Source organism: Myxocyprinus asiaticus, chromosome 32 (assembly GCF_019703515.2).
Source record: "Myxocyprinus asiaticus isolate MX2 ecotype Aquarium Trade chromosome 32, UBuf_Myxa_2, whole genome shotgun sequence".
Lineage (NCBI taxonomy): Eukaryota > Metazoa > Chordata > Actinopteri > Cypriniformes > Catostomidae > Myxocyprinus > Myxocyprinus asiaticus.
In genome coordinates, this window is record NC_059375.1 from 8,459,534 (window position 1) to 8,479,761 (window position 20,228).

The window sequence follows — 20,228 nt, forward strand, 5'->3', positions numbered from 1 at the left end:
CTGTGTTATTGAATTACTGGTTTATTTGCATTTACCACCACAATTTACATGCAAAGAACGACACTTACGTTTTTCTGCCCAGTATACACTGAATGTGCAATGACGTGAAGATTGCTAACGTTTGCAAAAGATGTGAAGAATGTGAACTTTTCTATGAGGATGATTTTTTTGGAGACTAGCAGGTATGAACAAAATGCATTATACCATAATAATTGCGATGGGGAGCCTGTAAAAAAGCAAATTATACATCATCAATAGCGGTTCACTTCTGTGAATTAGGACATTTACGTTCATATCAGCAGTGAACCATACAGAGTTCAAATGAACTGTACCCCAGAGCACCTTTTAAAGGTGGACTCGGGTGCTGTTCGATGGTGCACACCTGTGTTCAGAAAACAGCGTTCACATCATCCACACAAAGGATAGTGTGAAAGCACCCTAAAAGTGACATTTTTTCCTTAATAAAAAAGTTGTACTCCTAAAGAAATTAATAGTAATTTTGAAACATATGTATAAAATGGCCACACACATGAGATGAAGTCTCATATCAGATCTGATATGAAGAAGTCATATCAGTAACCTTATGAAAGCTGTTTTATGCTCTGTTTTAGGCTGCCATGTTAGGATCACATGACCAGCCGAATATCTCAGTAACTACCCTGTTATTAGACACATTCACTCGTGGCTTAAATTAATCATGGTTTGACTGTGAATAGTGAATTTCTACAATGGCATCGGTAACTGAAAACTATTGCATTTGAATGATGCTGCATCCATGCTGCTAGGTGTCAATAGCCATGTTTCCACAATCGGACCAAATGAGGGCATGCTAGTGCATGCCAGGGCCAGTTGCGTTCCCACTGTCAGTTTCAGGGCTATATCCTGCCTCCTCTGGGCTTTCTTGGGGCCAATGGCCTTTGGCCCGCCGATTACCCTTGGGCCAATCAGGGCCAACTGGGGATTAAGGCGGGTTCAATGTCAAAGACAGAGTTTCGCCAAACTTGTCAGGATATGTATCCAGCGCACAATGGTACAGGTTTGAGGAAAAAAAATTATAACAAAATGCGGGCGCAGTACAAATATGTTAAAATGCACAATGGACAAAAATGGTGCCCAAAGAAATGACTTTCCACGGTTCAATGAACTTTCATAGATGGTGTGCTGGGACATCTTCCCGCTGTTAGTGGAGAGACCACTCGGGACATCATGGCAGTTACAGTCGGTGAGTTGTTATCGCTAATTTATCTTGCTAGTTAGCTAATGTTTACATTCAATACAAACTCGATATTCCAGATAACTAGATAACATGATACCTCAGCTTGAGCTTCCCTTTTGCTTGTAAAATGGGTGAGGTGTGTGATGCTGGCACCAGGGCGGCATATTAAGGGCAGTTTTAGGGCAACGCTGCAAGCTATTGGCCAGATGGTGGGAACGTAGATCGATTTTGGTCTTGCAGTTCGAGGTCAGAGGCTATTGGCCCCAGCTGGCCAGTTGATAGCCCTGGCTTGCACTGGCCCAATAGTGAAAAAAGCAGCTAGTGTAAGTCAGAGGAGACATAAATCAAAATATTACTGAGTGCACCTTTTAAAGATTATCCTGGTTACTCTTCTCCATATAAAAAAGTGATTTTGAAAAAGTAAAATTGGGCACCATAAAAACATTATAAAAGTCATCCATACAACGAGTACATTATATTCAAAGTCTTCCAAAGTTTTGAAATGGACTACAAAAGTCATATGGACTACAAACATGGCATGCTGCCACCATTGATGCCAAATGACATTGGTTTTCGCATGTCTCGTAACCAACCGTCATTGGCGTAAATGCCGCCATATTTGATTTTAGAGCTACAGCGGATGGGAAGACTGTCAATTAATAATGACTTACATTTTTAACTGTTCCTCACACAAAGCTATTGTATGGCTTCAGAAAACTTAGAAAATAATGCATGAGTCATATGGACTACTTTATGGTGCTTGTTTTGTAATTTCGAAGTTTGACAGTCCCAGTCCTCATTCATAATGTGTTAAAGAGTGAAATTCTTCAGTGAGTGTGTTTACATGCACACAAAAACGCTAATAACTACCAAAATTCCGCTAAATACAAAAATCACAGAATGCAAGAAAAACGTGTTTACGTGAGATTTGAAATCACTGGATTATTCTCTGCTTTTGATGTCAGAACGTAAACATGCATGTGCACAACACTTTGGATACGCCAGTAAGAATGCTGGTAAAAGTGTTTGCATGCAGAGCGAAATCGGAGTAATGGGCAAAAATCTACCTGTCAATCAGACTTGAAAATCAGCTTAAACTGTTTTTGCCCTAACCCCGATAAAGGAAAACAGTCTGAGGCATTTACATGACCCTCATAAGTTGTCAGCTTATAAAGCATAATCATGTAAGATCGTGTATGTAAACGCGCTCAAACGTATACCACAAAATAAAGAAAGTCATACGAGTTTAGACCGACATTCACAAGTGTGAATAAATTCGATTTTTACTATTTTGGTGAGCAATTTTTTTACAGCACAGCACAAAAGCAATAAAATAATTACAGTAAGTGACTCCTGAAGACCTGCTTGCATTATTCATATATAAAAGTGAAGCAAGAGCTTTGCTTTTGACCTGGCACAGCATAACAGAATGCTCTTGGTTATATTGGGAATATGGTCAACAGATGCGTTAGTAAAACAGAGTTTCCTTAAATGTGCTCTTTTGACTGACTACACTGCACTGAGAAAAATCACTAAACGTTTCCGTTGAATTGTTTAGCTGTGTTTCCTAAGCTTGACCCAATAACAGCATATCTTATTTTCAGAAACCGATTGTTGGGTCTGTAGGAAGTCCAACTTTATACTGTATAGACCATGTCTAATTACGTCCTTTTTATGGGCTGTTTCTTTTTAGGTTTCGTAAAATAGGCCCCATTTTCATGCTGTCAAACAAACAATTTATCTCTCGCACAGACAGCGTAATGGGATGGAAATGTAACTTCTCTTCAGCCTACATAACTGTACCATATGAGAAATACAAATTGAAGGGGGTTAGATCTTAATAAAAGCAGCTAATGGAAGGATATGACTGCATTCTCTATGATTTCCTTCTAATTTATACAGGCATGTATGCATTCCTATATGTTTACATAGCACTCCCTGTGACGTCCAAATATTACTGCAGTGTGCAGTCTAAACCAGGTGTTCTCGGGTGGTGGGTCATGACCCAAAAATGGATTACAGGTGTGTTCTTGTCTTGGACATTAATCAAAAACGATGCAAAATGCAAATAATCAAATGCAAATAACCATATAATCGTGCATAGTTAAGACAGCACAATAAATAGGCTGACCATATGCATGTGTGGTGAATTATTTGCTGCCGACAGCATGAAACCATTGAAATTTAAGAGACATTTAAAAACCAATAGTGTACATTTGTCTACTCAGTCTATGTCATGTTAATACTTTTTTATATTGTTGGACCTATGCAGTTCATGGTAATATTAAAGCAAGGTTAATTTTTGGTTGCCACTTGATATTCAATTTAAAATCTGGGTCCTGAAGAAAAAACAGTTGGGAACCACTGGTCTAAATTACCTTTTTTTCCCTTATAATGAGAATAAATGGAAAACGATTGCATGCTGCCCTCAGAATTGCACACATTGAAATTATTGCAGCACAAAAATGAATGAAAATGAATGTAACCTCTCTATAATGAGCAGTTAGGCATCTGTTTTCATGCATCTATAAAGTTAAGTCGGTCAAACACTGTTAATCCTGATGGCGACACAGCAAACTTTACTACAAGATCATGTGACCTGCCCCACCACTTTGAAGCTTTAACTGTGCCCAACTGCTTTCATTAAAATATTGTGTCAATATTGCATTGAGTAAATTAATTTAGGAGGAAACAAATAAAACAATAAAAAATAAAAAGACAAACTTCCTGCTTGTTTTATTTACAGTATTATCCATTATATATTTTATCATTTTTATGGATATATCATTTTAATTATATATCCATTTTAAGTGATGTAATGAGCAAGATCAATATATGTACACTTTAAAAGGTTTCCAGGTGTTTTACATTAACTTTGGACATGTTTGGCCCTGTGGACTTTTAGAACATAAAGGGCCCTATTTTAAGAGTGCTAGCGCTGAGTGCAGCACTATACATTTAAATTTTTAGCGCAAAGTCAATGGGCATGGCCATGAAGTTAAGGTATTTTCATCCAAGCATGCACTAAGTCTAGGCATAAGTGGGTTTGGTAAAATTACACATGCAAAGTGCTAATGGACTGGGTCAAGTACAATTTAATTCTGAGGTTCTTCTCTGGCACAGTCTGTGTCCTGTTATGTAGTCTATTCCCTGTCAAGCACCAGCGATATAAACAAAGACAGCACATTCATTAGAAGTTGGTAGTGTAAATGGACTGTATGCAATGAATTAGAATACAAATATGGATTACCTCTTTTATGTATTAACTGTGTCCTTGTTAAATGTAAGGCATTTTTCTTTGTGACATTTTGATATTTTTATACGCATGGAAAATGTGCTTCTCGTCAGTAAATGTAGGCTCTGTTAAATTATAAAGATTGTAAGTATTATTAATAATTTTCATCTACTGACACAAATCATGGCTAGTATTAACAGTAATTTTATCAGCACACATGTTACTTCTACCGGTCATTTTTGAAAAATGTAATTTATTTATTGAAACAAAAATAATTTAACCAAAAATATTTCTTAATTCAAATTACACTTCAAAGAAAATGCAAATATAATCAACATAACAAAATGGTCAAAAAATCATACCAAATCCAAACATTTAACTCTGTCCAACTTCTTCCACCGGCCCCTTTGGCAGTGACTTAAAAATCACTCTACAATAACAGGTGGAAAAATACCATTACAAATAAGATCATAAATGCAACTATAAATATAAACGACAACTGTAAAAATAAACAATGACCTATAGATATTTTATCACAAATCTAATAAATTTGTGTTTCTTAAAACGTTATTGTCAGGGACATAATTTGATGTTCCACTACAGATATTTGTAGAGTTTGAACATTAACTTTATTACCATCTGCTGGTGGAATCGGCAAACTGCAAATGCAGGAATTGAGTTTAGACTTTGCGCTTAGATAAGACCTGCTGTTGAACTGTCTCAGCGCAATGACTTATTTCTCAGGAAAATAGCTAATTGCAATTTGCACCACAACATACAATATACCTACAGTTTGTGCGCATACACCCACAGGTAGTGCAAACACTCCCATCCACGCCCACTTGCGCTTTGCGCTGGCACGAAAAATGTATTTAAAATTAGAGCTCTCGGGAGCTTGCTAAGGCTAATTTCATAGCTAACATTTTATGTATCCTAAACATAAACAATGAGATAAAATTTTCACAATTTTTACAAAATTTGACAAAATGACCTGATGCACAATAATTTATATTTACCTTGATTTTCCTTTGTTTCCTGCAAACATCACATGTTTCATATTTCCTAGAGTCATATTTTCATTTAAGCAATAAGGCTCATGCTCATGCTAAAAAACTACACTAACTTTTGGAAAAAGTTTATAAGGGACAAAATTGTTTGTTGTGGTGGAAATGATGCCATTGCACATAAAAGGCATTTGAAAAGTACTACAAATGAATGATGAAGTCATGGTAAAATGTTTTAATGTGAGAAACAAAAAGAAAAAAGTTGAAATCTGTTTTAATACAAATCTACCACTAAAGTTTAAGAAACACCCTTCCATGTTTTGTCTTTAGAGTTGCTCCTAACAATTATTTCTTTGTTATTAGATTTTAAGGGTCTGTAAAGAGTAGCAAAGTAGAGGGGTGTAGAAACCCCTCCACCAGTGTCATGCTGAGCCCGTCTCACTCCGCTGATTCAGGGGTCAGCTCAAGAATTCCCCAGGTCACTGCAGATTTGTACACCTGCTTGCATGTCCATTTAATTACTGACCTGCTAACGTGAAAGAGTGCCTTGCAGATCTTTAGGAGGTCTTTTTAACTCTAGTTAAAAGTTAAATCAGGTATTCTGCTTGAATAACTGATCTCATACTGAGCTCAAACTAGGGCAATATAGCTAAGACAATAATAGCTCTATATTTTTCATCTTCTTGGTGATATTCAATTTATGTATTTTTTTTCTGAAATGGTTTAAATGGGTGAACAACCATCATGTTAATCAAATAGTAATTGTTGCCAAGGAGATTCAAAATGTTTAATGCGAGAAATAAAGTACAGTACAAAATCTAGCTAAAAACAAATACAAATGTTTGATTAACAAATGACACACAGGAACATGTGTCTTGATTTCAATTCATTGAAACAGAGAGTTAGAACTGATTTGCGGAAATAAATCAAACGTACCAACTCTATCACTTTATGCCCTCATATTCTTGAATCATGAGACAGGGATTCATCACAAAATTAATTTAACGACACTGTCTTTAAAAAACTTAATGGCCATATAAAAAGTGCATTAAAATAATTATGATATTCACACTCTTGCATAATTATATATCACCAGCAAAATCATCGCAAATATATTGTTAATAACACTCAATCCTAGCTCTTATATTTGTCTTATATTGTCATACTTAGCTTAATAGACAATAAGAAAATGGCACTCACCTGTGGATTAAATTTTATGTATCAAAATATTGAAGCAAGCAAGGCACTCAAAGAACACAATCCAATCTTGCCCTTACACTTGTATTACCATTATTCGCTTAGTATGGCAGTAGTCAAGTCACCTAAAATGAAATTTGATTTCTCTCTTTACTGAGTGTAAGCCATTAGTAGGTTGATTTCCCAAAAAAGTGTCAACACTGTGGCTTTGTGGTGCAATCAAAAATCGCTCTGGGGTGAATTTCCCATACAACTACGTAACTCTCTGCTTTACCAACATAGTATGATGCATCGTTTGAGAAAATTAACTAGCTAGTCACGACTGTTTTCCGAAACCACAGTAACAATGTTGCACATCCATCGTTCTAAACACATAGGTTCAACAATATAGAGCTGTTGTTAATGTCATTACGCAGGGGGTGGAGTAATAACTTCTGCAGATATCAAATGATAGTAGCTCATTTACACATACACCAGAAAGCTGTTTAATGCATAAAAGCTGCTGAAGACTCAAAATCATGTAAATGCTACAGATATATTGTGCAGCAATAGTGGGATTTCCCTTTACATCAGACTTCGGGGTTCCCTCGATGCATCTGAGCACAAAAGCATATGCGCTCTCTTCAAAAATCTACAAAAACGCCACTTATGTGTTAACATAAACACATAAGCCGTATTCACCGACAGAAGCCGTGTGTGTTATAATGCTTTCTCTTAACAGCCTTTAATCCTTTTAACGGCTGCATCCGCATTCACGTGACATTTCAGAATGCCGCTTTCTGCAAAACCATGGAATAAGCTGTTTTCTTAAATGCATGTAAATATGGTCAAAGTGTTGACAGAATGAAAGATACATCTAGAATAAAAAATACAGATGCCTCAGCGAAGTCAAATGATGTCCACACATTAATCTAACAAGAAATTATGCTTCTAACCACAGGTAAAGAGCTGTAGTTCCAACCACACAACTTTGTGATGCTGTTTGCGAATGTTCGTTGGAACTTTGGTATTGGAAAACACCAAATCGGTGAACTACAGTATGTTGGTAACGATGGAACTTGCGACCATAGTCGGCTAACGATGCTTTGGGGAAATGCACCCCTGTTTGTTTGAGGAGCATCCCATCCAGCCTGACATAATAACATTGGGAGACTGATGGAGTGTCCAGGAAATGTTTTAAAAACAGTGATTATTTTTGCACTTCTGGTGATTTTTTAATTTTCTACTTTTCTTATCCGCAGAGACAGAAGTTCATTCTGAACAACTTAATATTGAACTAGAAACATTGTTGAGCTACAAAGTATCCAAGTTTAGACACAAATTGTCAGTTTATTTTATCCTCTCAAAATTACAGTGTTGCATTAACCGTCTGTTTTGTACAGTCACACTAAAGACGAGAGCCGCAGCTCTATCCTGCTGCAATTAGCACAGTTGCTGTCAAACAGGCATAAACTGATTCAGAAATAACTTACAGATGTGCAGCTGAAATCTCTCCTGAATCTAATTCAGTTCCTTCAACACCACAAAGCCAACAATAACCGTTTGTGTGAACTTGTCGAGCAGCGCACTGATTGGACATGGAAGTGCAGCGGCGCTTCAGTGTGAGCCACACTGAAATATGATGACACTGCCTTACAAAATTAAACCCATTTGTCATGAAACATGAGAGCTTTGAGAGACAATGCAAATGTTTGTTCGTAATGCTTGGCTGAAGGTTAAAGGAAAACAAGAAATATTAAATATCAAATGCAATTTAAAGGTTAAAAGTATTTAAAAAAGGCTTTTTGTAATCATGTTTTAACAGTCTCATCATTGTGTCGTGATTATTCAGATAAATGGAACATGTAAATAAACCAGTGATGTGTCAGGATGGATGATTAGTCATTCATCAATCGACAGATATAACCCAGACTGAATTCGTTGACAGTCAGTCGAAAGTTCTGTTGCTGAAATCGGTCTGTGCTTATCGTAATTCGAAGCACTGCCCCCAGTGGCCGTAGTTGGAAGTGTTTTTGAACGTATAAGCTAGGAATGTGCGAGAATAGTCGACTAGTCGACTAAACGGGTTCTGATGCTGCTAGTCGACACTAGAATTACTAGTCGGTCAATATGTTTCCTCATTATCACTGTTCGGCATTTTTACACATTTGCGTTTGGCTTTATATTATTACAAAGGCTGTGCTTAAATTACTGTCATGTTAATGTTACACATTTTAAATATAATTAATAATACAAATATTATTAAAAAAGAGGATATCTGGAGAAGATGTATACAAAGTTTCATTTCATCTCAGGCTGCGCATGCTTCTTCCTTTTCTCACTCGCAACACGCGCAGAAAAATGTCCTCTTGCAGGACCAGCAAAATAGCTATAGAAATCACTTTGGTGGTGGTGCGGGAAGCGGATTTCCAAAACGTTGGCTTGCGAGTAGCTATGGATGTTTTCATATATAAATCTTTGAATCTGTGCATGCTTGCACGTCATTCTCCAGCTGAACTGGCTTTTTCAAGTTCAGGATAATCGCCTCAGGTGAGTCAGGTCCCGTCTTTAACCGGACCTGGTTGACATGTTAATTTTGTTAATCAAAAATGCTTTTGAGTAAGTAGCCTAGAAAATGACTATTTTAGGCACGGTATGCAAAACAATTTTACCCTGCTTAACTGCTTAACTGATTAAACTATCTTTTATTCTGTGTGCACGTCACATTTAGAACAATACATTAGGTTTATTGTGCATTTCTCACAGACATTTTTTTTTCAATCCTAGCCATCATAACTGTTACTGGTTAATGTTCTTAACCGAACACCTGTCATATTAGATTATAGGCTAATGCACGTAGTGAAATACGCACAACTTTTTAAAGCATTTTTTCTCTCTCGTAGGTTTGGCTTACCTGTGAATTGTTTGCAACAATGCCCTGGCTGTTTTAATATGTTAAGTTAATTTTACTTGATGATTTCCATTTAGAACAGGCTATTAGGGTTGCTCTATTGGTGCTGCACTATTCATTCAAATGTTGATTCATTAAATGCATGTCAAGTTCTATATTTAATGTAGCCTACAATGATGATAATGCAAGTCAAGCATGTCGCAGATAAATGCACATTTTTCAGCAGAATTTAGCATCGGATTTGGCTATAGGAAGTATTTTAAATGGGTCACATAAACACACAATGTTTTTTGATGGTTTTTGATGCTTTCGTTCTTTTTAGACTAGTCAACTCCAAAATTTTCATTTAAACGTCAGTGAAATTAGTCATTCCACACATTCCTAGTATAAGCATGTGAGCGCTCCAGATTCTGGGTGAAGTGTAGCAGAGTAGCGGCAAAAGTCAGTTGTATATTTAGTTTATATAAATTATTTATACAGCCAACAGGAATGCATATTTTACCATATGCCCTGACCCAAACCCCAACCCTAAACCTAACCTACAAGAGCCTTCTTGCAAAAGATGTGGAGCACGTGAGATTGAAGAGAAAACAGCTAATTTAAATTAAGAAAGTTCCCTGCAACCCTACATGGTATAAGCGTGTAAATGGATGGGTGGATGCTGCAGACTAGTTCAGTTTTCTGTTATTATTCATAACTGTTTGCATCCATTTGACCAAAGTAATTTAATTGTTGCTACTTTCTTCTCGAATTACGATATATTATGTTTATATCACTTTGTCTCTCCATAAAATGCATTATTTTCCATAAAATAGTTTAACCATGAACAGAACACAGCCTAACTAAATGTGAATGAGCGAAATCACTCACTCTCTTTATAGTGAATGCAAACACGGTGCACTATATAAGGAATAGGGAGCGATATTAGACTGTTCTGAAGGGAACTAACCACTTAAAAGCTAAATACCTGTTGATTAAAGTTACACGTTATTGGTCAATGACACCTGGCAGCCGCAAAAAGGTAAACATTCCCGTGAACGTGCTTAACAAGCAGAACGGCCTTTGTTCTGCCGCCTCTTCCATTGGAAAAGAATAGGGAAAACTGCAGGTACAATACCATGTAAAACCGCCTTTGTACACTACTAATAGATTGTTTTTAATTATATGACCCAGCTTGATTTAAACAGGGGTGTTATCTGTATGCGCATGACATATTTCATTAGTAATTTTTTGTGCAATAAATATTAACGTTACATGATACGTAAATCTATACCACTATAATATTTGCATCAAATTATGTTGCATTATGTTATCCTTTATTCATATCAGATCTTTAATGCATGTAACAGGAGTATTATTTTTCTTTTTATATATGCAGCCACACATAAGCCAAAACTCCTTGATCCTAAATGCATCTGTAACTCAGCTCAAGTCATGCTGTCTAAATTAAGAATATTCAGTAAAACCTTTTAATATGTTTTCTGCATATTTTTGAAAATAATTATGAATCGTTCTTAAATAATTTAATCGGATCAGATCCAATCAAATTGAATCATGACCAAATTTTAGATTTCATAAACTATGAAAATCCATTCTAAAAATACAAATTATAACACATTTAAAACTATGATAATCTAAACAAAGAGTGAAATAAACATAAACCAGTTTAATATGTAAAGTGTGAAAATGATTTCTATCAATATATCTTTCAATCTATCAAAACATATGACTGTCTCACAGTTGTGGCGTCATTTTCACCACAACAAAAAAATGTTGTCCTATTAAAGTTCTAAATGTTAGTGTACTTGTTAAGCAAGTTAACAAAATGTCAGTGAAGAGCATGTTTGAAATATGATGTGTGAAGTGATGTGTTAAGAAAACAAAGAAACATCAAGGTAAATATCACTTTATCACAGCTGTAAGCCTTCCAAATGATGCAAACCATGTAAAATATATATATATACACTGATCAACCACAACATTAAAAGCGCTGACAGGTGAAGTGAATAACATTTATTATCTCGTTACAATGGCACCTGTCAAGGGGTGGGATATATTCGGCAGCAAGTGAACAGTCAGTTCTTGAATTTCATGTGTTGGAAGCAGGAAAATGGGCAAGCGTAAGGATCTGAGTGACTTTGACGAGGGCCAAATTGTGATGGCTAGATGACTGGGTCAGAACATCTCCAAAACGGCAGGGCTTGTGGGGTGTTCCCAGTAGGTTAGTACCTACAAAAAGTGTTCCAAGGAAGGACAACCAGTGAACCAGCGACAGGGTCATGGGCGCCCAAGGCTCATTGATGCGCATGGAGAGCGAAGACTAGCCCGTCTGGTCCGATCCCACAGAAGAGCTACTGTAACATAAATTGCTGAAAACTCTAATGCTGTCTGTGATAGAAAGGTGTCAGAACACAGTGCATCGCAGCTTGCTGCGTGTGGGGCTGCGTAGCTGCAGACCGGTCAGAGTGCCATGCTGACCCCTGTCCACCGCCTAAAGCATCTACAATGGGCACGTGAGCGTCAAAACTGAACCATGGAGCAATGGAAGAAGTTGGCCTGGTCTGATGAATCACGTTTTCTTTTAGATCATGTGGACGGCTGGGTGCATGTGCGTCGTTTACCTGGGGAAGAGATGGTAGCAGGATGCACCATGGGAAGAAGGCAGGCCGGCGGAGGCAGTGTGATGCTCTGGGCAATGTTCTGCTGGGAAAACTTGGGTCCTGGCATTCATGTAGATGTTACTTTGACAAGTACCACCTACCTAAAGATTGTTGCAGACCACGTACACCCTTTCATGGCAATGGTATTCCCTGATGGCAGTGGCCTCTCTCCGCAGGATAACGCGCCCTGCCACACTGCAAAAATTGTTCAGGAATGGTTTGAGGAACATGACAAAGAGTTCAAGGTGTTGACATGGCCTCCAAATTCCCCAGATCTCAATCTGATTGAGCATCTAGGGGATGTGCTGGACCAACAAGCCCGATCCATGGAGGCCCCACCTAGTAACTTACAGGTCTTAAATGATCTGCTGCTAACGTCTTGGTGCCAGATACCACAGGACACCTTCAGAGGTCTTGTCGAGTACATGCCTCGACGGGTCAGAGCTGTTTTGGCGGCATGAGGGGGACCTACACGATATTAGGCAGGCGGTTTTAATGTTGTGGCTGATTGGTGTGTGCGTGTGTGTGTGTGTGTGTGTGTGTATATATATATATATATATATATATATATATATATATATATATATATATATATATATATATATATATATATACAGGTGCATCTCAATAAATTAGAATGTCGTGGAAAAGTTCATTTATTTCAGTAATTCAACTCAAATTGTGAAACTTGTATATTAAATAAATTCAATGCACACAGACTGAAGTAGTTTAAGTCTTTGGTTCTTTTAATTGTGATGATTTTGGCTCACATTTAACAAAAACCCACCAATTCACTATCTCAAAAAATTAGAATACATCATAAGACCAATAAAAAAAAACATTTTTAGTGAATTGTTGGCCTTCTGGAAAGTATGTTCATTTACTGTATATGTACTCAATACTTGGTAGGGGCTCCTTTTGCTTTAATTACTGCCTCAATTCGGCGTGGCATGGAGGTGATCAGTTTGTGGCACTGCTAAGGTGGTATGGAAGCCCAGGTTTCTTTGACAGTGGCCTTCAGCTCATCTGCATTTTCTGGTCTCTTGTTTCTCATTTTCCTCTTGACAATACCCCATAGATTCTCTATGGGGTTCAGGTCTGGTGAGTTTGCTGGCCAGTCAAGCACACCAACACCATGGTCATTTAACCAACTTTTGGTGCTTTTGGCAGTGTGGGCAGGTGCCAAATCCTGCTGGAAAATGAAATCAGCATCTTTAAAAAGCTGGTCAGCAGAAGGAAGCATGAAGTGCTCCAAAATTTCTTGGTAAACGGGTGCAGTGACTTTGGTTTTCAAAAAACACAATGGACCAACACCAGCAGATGACATTGCACCCCAAATCATCACAGACTGTGGAAACTTAACACTGGACTTCAAGCAACTTGGGCTATGAGCTTCTCCACCCTTCCTCCAGACTCTAGGACCTTGGTTTCCAAATGAAATACAAAACTTGCTCTCATCTGAAAAGAGGACTTTGGACCACTGGGCAACAGTCCAGTTCTTCTTCTCCTTAGCCCAGGTAAGACACCTCTGACGTTGTCTGTGGTTCAGGAGTGGCTTAACAAGAGGAATATGACAACTGTAGCCAAATTCCTTGACATGTCTGTGTGTGGTGGCTCTTGATGCCTTGACCCCAGCCTCAGTCCATTCCTTGTGAAGTTCACCCAAATTCTTGAATCGATTTTGCTGGACAATCATAAGGCTGCGGTTCTCTCGGTTGGTTGTGCATCTTTTTCTTCAACACTTTTTCCTTCCACTCAACTTTCTGTTAACATGCTTGGATACAGCACTCTGTGAACAGCCAGCTTCTTTGGCAATGAATGTTTGTGGCTTACCCTCCTTGTGAAGGGTGTCAATGATTGTCTTCTGGACAACTGTCAGATCAGCAGTCTTCCCCATGATTGTGTAGCCTAGTGAACCAAACTGAGAGACCATTTTGAAGGCTCAGGAAACCTTTGCAGGTGTTTTGAGTTGATTAGCCGATTGGCATGTCAAAATATTCTAATTTTGTGAGATAGTGAATTGGTGGGTTTTTGTTAAATGTGAGCCAAAATCATCACAATTAAAAGAACCAAAGTCTTAAACTACTTCAGTCTGTGTGCACTGAATTTATTTAATACACGAGTTTCACAATTTGAGTTGAATTACTGAAATACATGAACTTTTCCATGACATTCTAATTTATTGAGATGCACCTGTATATATATATATATAAATTGTTTTTTTTTTTTTTTTTTTTTGTAGTTAGGATACATAAATTGTTAGCTATGAAATTAGACTTAGCAGGACAAAGGGGTTGGCCATCTAATTTTAAAAATATTAAAAATGTCATTTCCATCGCCATCAGCCTCTTTTTGTGTTCCACATAGGGATTTGGAACAACATGAGAGTGAGTAAATTATGACAGAATGTTAATTTATGAGTGTATAAAATAAATGAAATATTTAGTTATTTTTCTAGCACATATATTATAGTATCTGTGGCACATACCTGCCACAAAAAAAAGGTTAATAACATGCTTTGGAATGTTACAAGAGGAGTGCTGATTTAATTGGAATTATAAACATGTCTTAGGCATTCAAACACAAACACGGACTAATGCCAGGCAGCATTGATGTGTCTGGAGCATTGCCACACGCTTCCCGTGCAACAGTTCCAACTCTCCACCTTTAGAATTTGTATCCAAATAAGCAACTAATAAGACATTAGCACCTTTCTCCGGATCCTTTGAAGTTACTGCCACTCGAAAAGGGGACATTTGCAAGCATATCTGAACAAATAGTCATTACCTTTCCATAGACAAGGGTTTTTAAATGAACAGTACTGGAGGTTACATATGGATATGCAAACTATGCCTGTTAAACAAAGTGCACAGTGCTTGATGGAATCTGATATGGAATCTATTTATAAAGCTTCAACCCCATTTAGTTCAGCTCTTATGTCACATAAATGCTATTCAAGAGTATTGCCAGCATCGACACAGCATTACAGTCCTCTCTCCCTCACACACACATACTAAAACAATGATATAATGAGCTAAGGTACTCTAGAACAACTGGGTCCAATTAAACACTGAAAAACTGCGAGAGCAGTCATGTGCTCTTGCCAAAACAAGTCCTCCCTTTAAAATGACACATATTTTCTCTGCAATACAGTCACAAATGAAGCATTTGGTTCTGGTAGAGGTTGGTTCTGTATTTGCCTTTCTGGAAAACAGTTTAAAGCTTTAAACAGATTAAAAAGATGAAAGGCAACAATGCAAAATCATTGTCTTAATCAGCCATTTTTGTCTCATTGACCAGTAAAAAGATGTAAACATCCTTAAAACAAGATGCATTTACTTGAGCAGCAAAATTGTGTAAGTTATTAAAATTATACTCCAGGTTCAATACAAGTTAAGCTCAGTCAACAGCATTTGTGGAATAATGTGGATTAACTCAAATATTTATTTTGACTTGCCAATTCTTTTATTTAAAAAAGGCACAAATCTGGGTTATAGTGAGGCACGTACAATGGAAGTGAATGGGGGCCAATCCATAAACATTAAAAAACTCACTGTTTCAAAAGTATAGCCACAAGGCGTAAACAATATGCATGTAAACATGATTTCAGTGTGATAAAATCGCTTTCTAACCTTTTCTGTGTAAAGTTATAGCCAATTTTACAAACTTGTTGCCATGACAATGTAACGACTGTAACAACTACGATTTCAACAACTTTAAAGCTCAAATAATACACAAGTCTTAACAGAAGAATTAATGAAAGTGTTTTTATAATATTACAAGCTTCACATTTCTGCCTTTAAATCCTCAAAAAAATTGGCCCCATTCACTTCTATTGTAAGTGCCTCACTGTAACCTCGATTTCTGCTATTTATAAAGAAAAGGAGCGACGGGTTGAAAGTATTTTTTGTGGTAATCAACATTATGTCACAAAAGCTGTCGATTGAGCTTAACATGTATTGAATCCAAAATATTCCTTTAAGATTTGTTTTCAGAGAATATATTTTGAATTAATTTTCTTTTTCTTTTTCCCCTTTTTCACCCAATTTGGAATGCCCAATTCCCAATGCGCTTTTAAGTCCTCATGGTCGCATAGTGATTCACCTCAATCCAGGTGGTGGAGGACAAATCCCAGCTGCCTCCACGTCTGAGACTGTCAACCCACACATCTTATCATGTGGCTTGTTGAGCGCGTTGCCACGGAGACATAGCGCGTGTGGAGGATTCACGCCATCCACCGCAGCATTCATGCGCAACTCAACACGCGCCCCACAGAGAACGAACCACATTATAGCAACCACGAGGAGGTTACCCCATGTGACTCTACCCTCCCTAGCAACCAGGCCAATTTGGTTGCTTAGGAGACCTGGCTGGAGTCACTCAGCACGCCCTGGGATTCGAAATAGCGAACTCCAGGGGTGGTAGCCAGCATCTTTTACCACTGAGCTACCCAGGCCCCTGAATTAATTTTATTTCTTTTTTTCTTGCTTTAAGCAAAAATATAACAAAATGATAACAAAAAACTAAAAATTGTATTCAACATGTATTCTATGAAAACAAATCCTATTATAGTATTAATTTTTTTTTTAAGTAAATGTATCTTGTTTTAGTAATGTTTAGATATTTATTTATTTATTATTTATTTATTTTTTGCAGTGGAAGCGAAATATAGTTAGAAAAAAGCAGATCTGCATAAAGCTGTGTTCAAGTTTTATAGAACACAGTACGTCTGTACAGCAAAGAATTTGCTGGCCGACAAAGGCCGAAGCAGTCACTTCAAAAGAGTAAAAACGGCACATCTTCACAGGAGTGTTATGTTGCCCTCTCTAGGCACAAACTCTAAGTATTAAATTTTATCGGCCGGCTGCCAGAACGACATCACCACAGGCCTGTTGCTGTTTTAGTCGCCGCTGTCCTTCTAATGAATGACTAACCTCAGCCAGAGGGGAAATGACATCACCTGGGTGTAGAAACAAAAAGGCATTTGCAGAGTGGCCCTCTTTTATCACATAATCATACTTGCATACCTTCTTGCTTGCATATACACTCGCTAAATATTAGCACATTGTGTGTCATGTTATGTAAAAGTCCATTATCTTTGCTGATGTTTCAAATAGCCTCAGACACAATGTTGATCAAAAATGAACAGTATACATTCAGAGCCTTACATGTTACGTAACGTAGATTATATTTCTGAAAGAAGGAAATATGTTGGTTATAGTGTGATTAAAGGAATAGTTCACCCAAAAAATGTACATTTTGTTATTATTTAATCACTCTCATGTAGTTCCAAACCCATGTTCTGTTTATTTTTCTATGCAACACAAAAGGAGAATTTTTGAAGAATGTTCCCACAGCTCTTTTCCATAAAATTTTTATTGATACTGTGATAAGTAAAAAACACGTCTGTTGATTTAACACGTTAATTTAGTGTGATTAATTACATATAAAATAACATGGTAAAAAAAATTGCACAATTAATCATGCCACCTAACCCCTTTGCAATTCCGTAATAAAAGTATGTATTTTCCTACCATATGGATTGCTATTTACTGTAGGCCAATGATAGGTTTATGTTCAATGATATAGGAATAAAACAAACAACATATTGACTTCTAAAGCCAATTTTTGTATCATCTAATCAATGCTTTCCTCTTCTGCCACAATAATTCAATATATACCTATCTGAATTATTCTATTTTTATATGTATAATTATTTGAATTTTTATGCACTAATTATTTTGAATTATCTTTATTTGGGGCCTTTCTCAGCAAATACTGTTCCATGTGTTTATTAGCACTTAAACTGATTTATTAATCACCATGTCATGTAATTCTGTTGATTAAAAAATGTAATCGATTGACAGCCCTAGTAAAATAATGATAAAAGTGGTCCATACGACATACTATATGCTATATTCCAAGTCTTCTAAAGCAGTGATATGATGGCTTTGTGTGCAGAACAGACCAAAAAAAGACGTGATAAGTGATCATTTTCCCATATGTGGTAGCTCTCAAATCTAATTTGCTGTCTTGTTTTAAATATGTTGCATCGCGATCGTTCACATTACATGCAAGAACCAATGCCGCTTGCCATCAGTGTTGTCAAACCTGGTGCAACATATTCAAAAGTGCCATTATTTAATTAAATAGAAGAAATAGATTGTGAAATAGATTTTAAATTTCAGATGGAGAGGAAGATTACATTTTGGTCTGTTCCTCACTAGGGCTGCAACTAACGATTATTTTGATAATCGATTAATCTAACGATTATTAGAATGATTAATCATTAGCTCTTAACCAATTATTCAGCTTGTGCCCCAACTTAAAAGGTTGTATTAAATGTGCTTACTAACAATAAAGAGGACAAAATCATCTTTTAAAAATACCTCTAAATGACATTCAAGTTTCAATCTCTCCCACCTTGGATTGGGACATTTGCGCAACTCAAAGGATTGGCGCTGACCGCACAGAGAAATGCCAGTTTCGGAGTTTGTAGTTATTTACATGATCTGCTTCCATATTATTTGAACTTTAATAAAGCTATAGCACATTAAATATAACTGCATTTAAGATGTAACGCGGGTGTTTCCTTTAAAGACTCTCGACACACAAGTTTTGCTCCAGCTCCACCTATTCCACAAGGAGAGTGCTTCTGTATTTACTTATTTTGTAATTTTGCATTATAATTCCCTCATACTTTGCGATCTACATCACCTGAAGCTGTTTGGAAAGTTTGGAGTGCATCTGGACTGTGAGCTGTGTAATTCTTCCTCTCCTCATTCAGGGCTGAACTGGCACGTCATCATTAGAGTTTAATGTGATCTCATGTTCCTGTACGTTAAATGAGATCAAACGACTATTCGAGAACGAACATTTTTTTTGACATTTTTTTATTGTTGACGTTGCCGATAACATAGACTAATCATTTCAGCCCTATTCCTCACATTTGGCCATTATACGGTTTCACAGGACTTTGAATACAACACTTAAATTGTATGGACTACTTTTATGGTGCTTACTTGCCCTTTGCGGAACTTAACAGACATGGTCGCTATGAGATGTTGTGTGGCAAAGAGTGGGGAGAAGATTCTCCACAAATTGTCCTTAGTGTTCCATGGAAAAACATAACAGCATTAGGGTTTAAAACAACATGAGAGTGAGTAAATAATGACAGAATTTTCTTTGTTGGGTGAGCTGTTTCTAACACAACATAAGTGCAACCTCTGCAAATACATGACGGTTTCTTTGATAGTCGATTAACTTTATCAGCGGTCGCTCAGGTTATTCGCTGTAAATGCAAATGTTATTTAATTGGACAATCTGCTGAGTGCATCTGAGGCTGTGGAGTTGAGCAGCTCACATTACTCCAGGTGCTTGGGCTGACACTTAATCACATTGTTATTTAAATTCTGCATGTCTCATTTAGCAACTACACTGGGAACGCGCAAAAGAGTGCCATACGTTCTTCACAGTCTTTTCACACGATGCCTGTTAAGACCTACATGTGTAAAACAAGTACACATCATACTCAATATAGCTACTATGTTAGTATGTTTATGATATTACTCCTAACAATAGTATGTGGTCCTAAAAATTGCAGTAGACTGAAAGAATCTGCTGCAGTGGTTCCCAACTGGTTTTGCTTCAAGGCCCAGATTTGATATTGGACATCAAGTGGTGACCCAACACAGTAAAGAATTATTTAGCATATAAAAGTAAACCAAAATGGCCACACAATCAAATATTGAAATGTATTAATATTACCATGAACTAAATATACCCCAAAATATGCTAAATTATTACCACGACGTAAATCAACAATTTTGGTTTCTAAATGTTGAATTTTGATGGTTTCTTGCTCTTGGCAGCCAAAAATCTACATTACAAAACAAACTGTAGTCGACACAAACCATGTTTATCCTCGCTGCAAGAGAACTTGCATTTAAGGTAGTTTATTCATGGTTTTTGAAGATGAGGGCATGTCATGTAATCTGCCCATACTGGCATCTGCCTAACTTGGTTA

At 37.0% G+C, this 20,228-nt stretch overlaps 1 protein-coding gene across 1 annotated transcript in view; it reads right to left on the reverse strand.

Annotated features, from left to right (window-relative positions):
• LOC127423363 (AT-rich interactive domain-containing protein 5B-like) overlaps positions 1-20,228 on the reverse strand; it is a 177,402-nt gene that overhangs the window by 152,684 nt on the left and 4,490 nt on the right. The gene's annotated exons all lie outside the window — the stretch shown is intronic.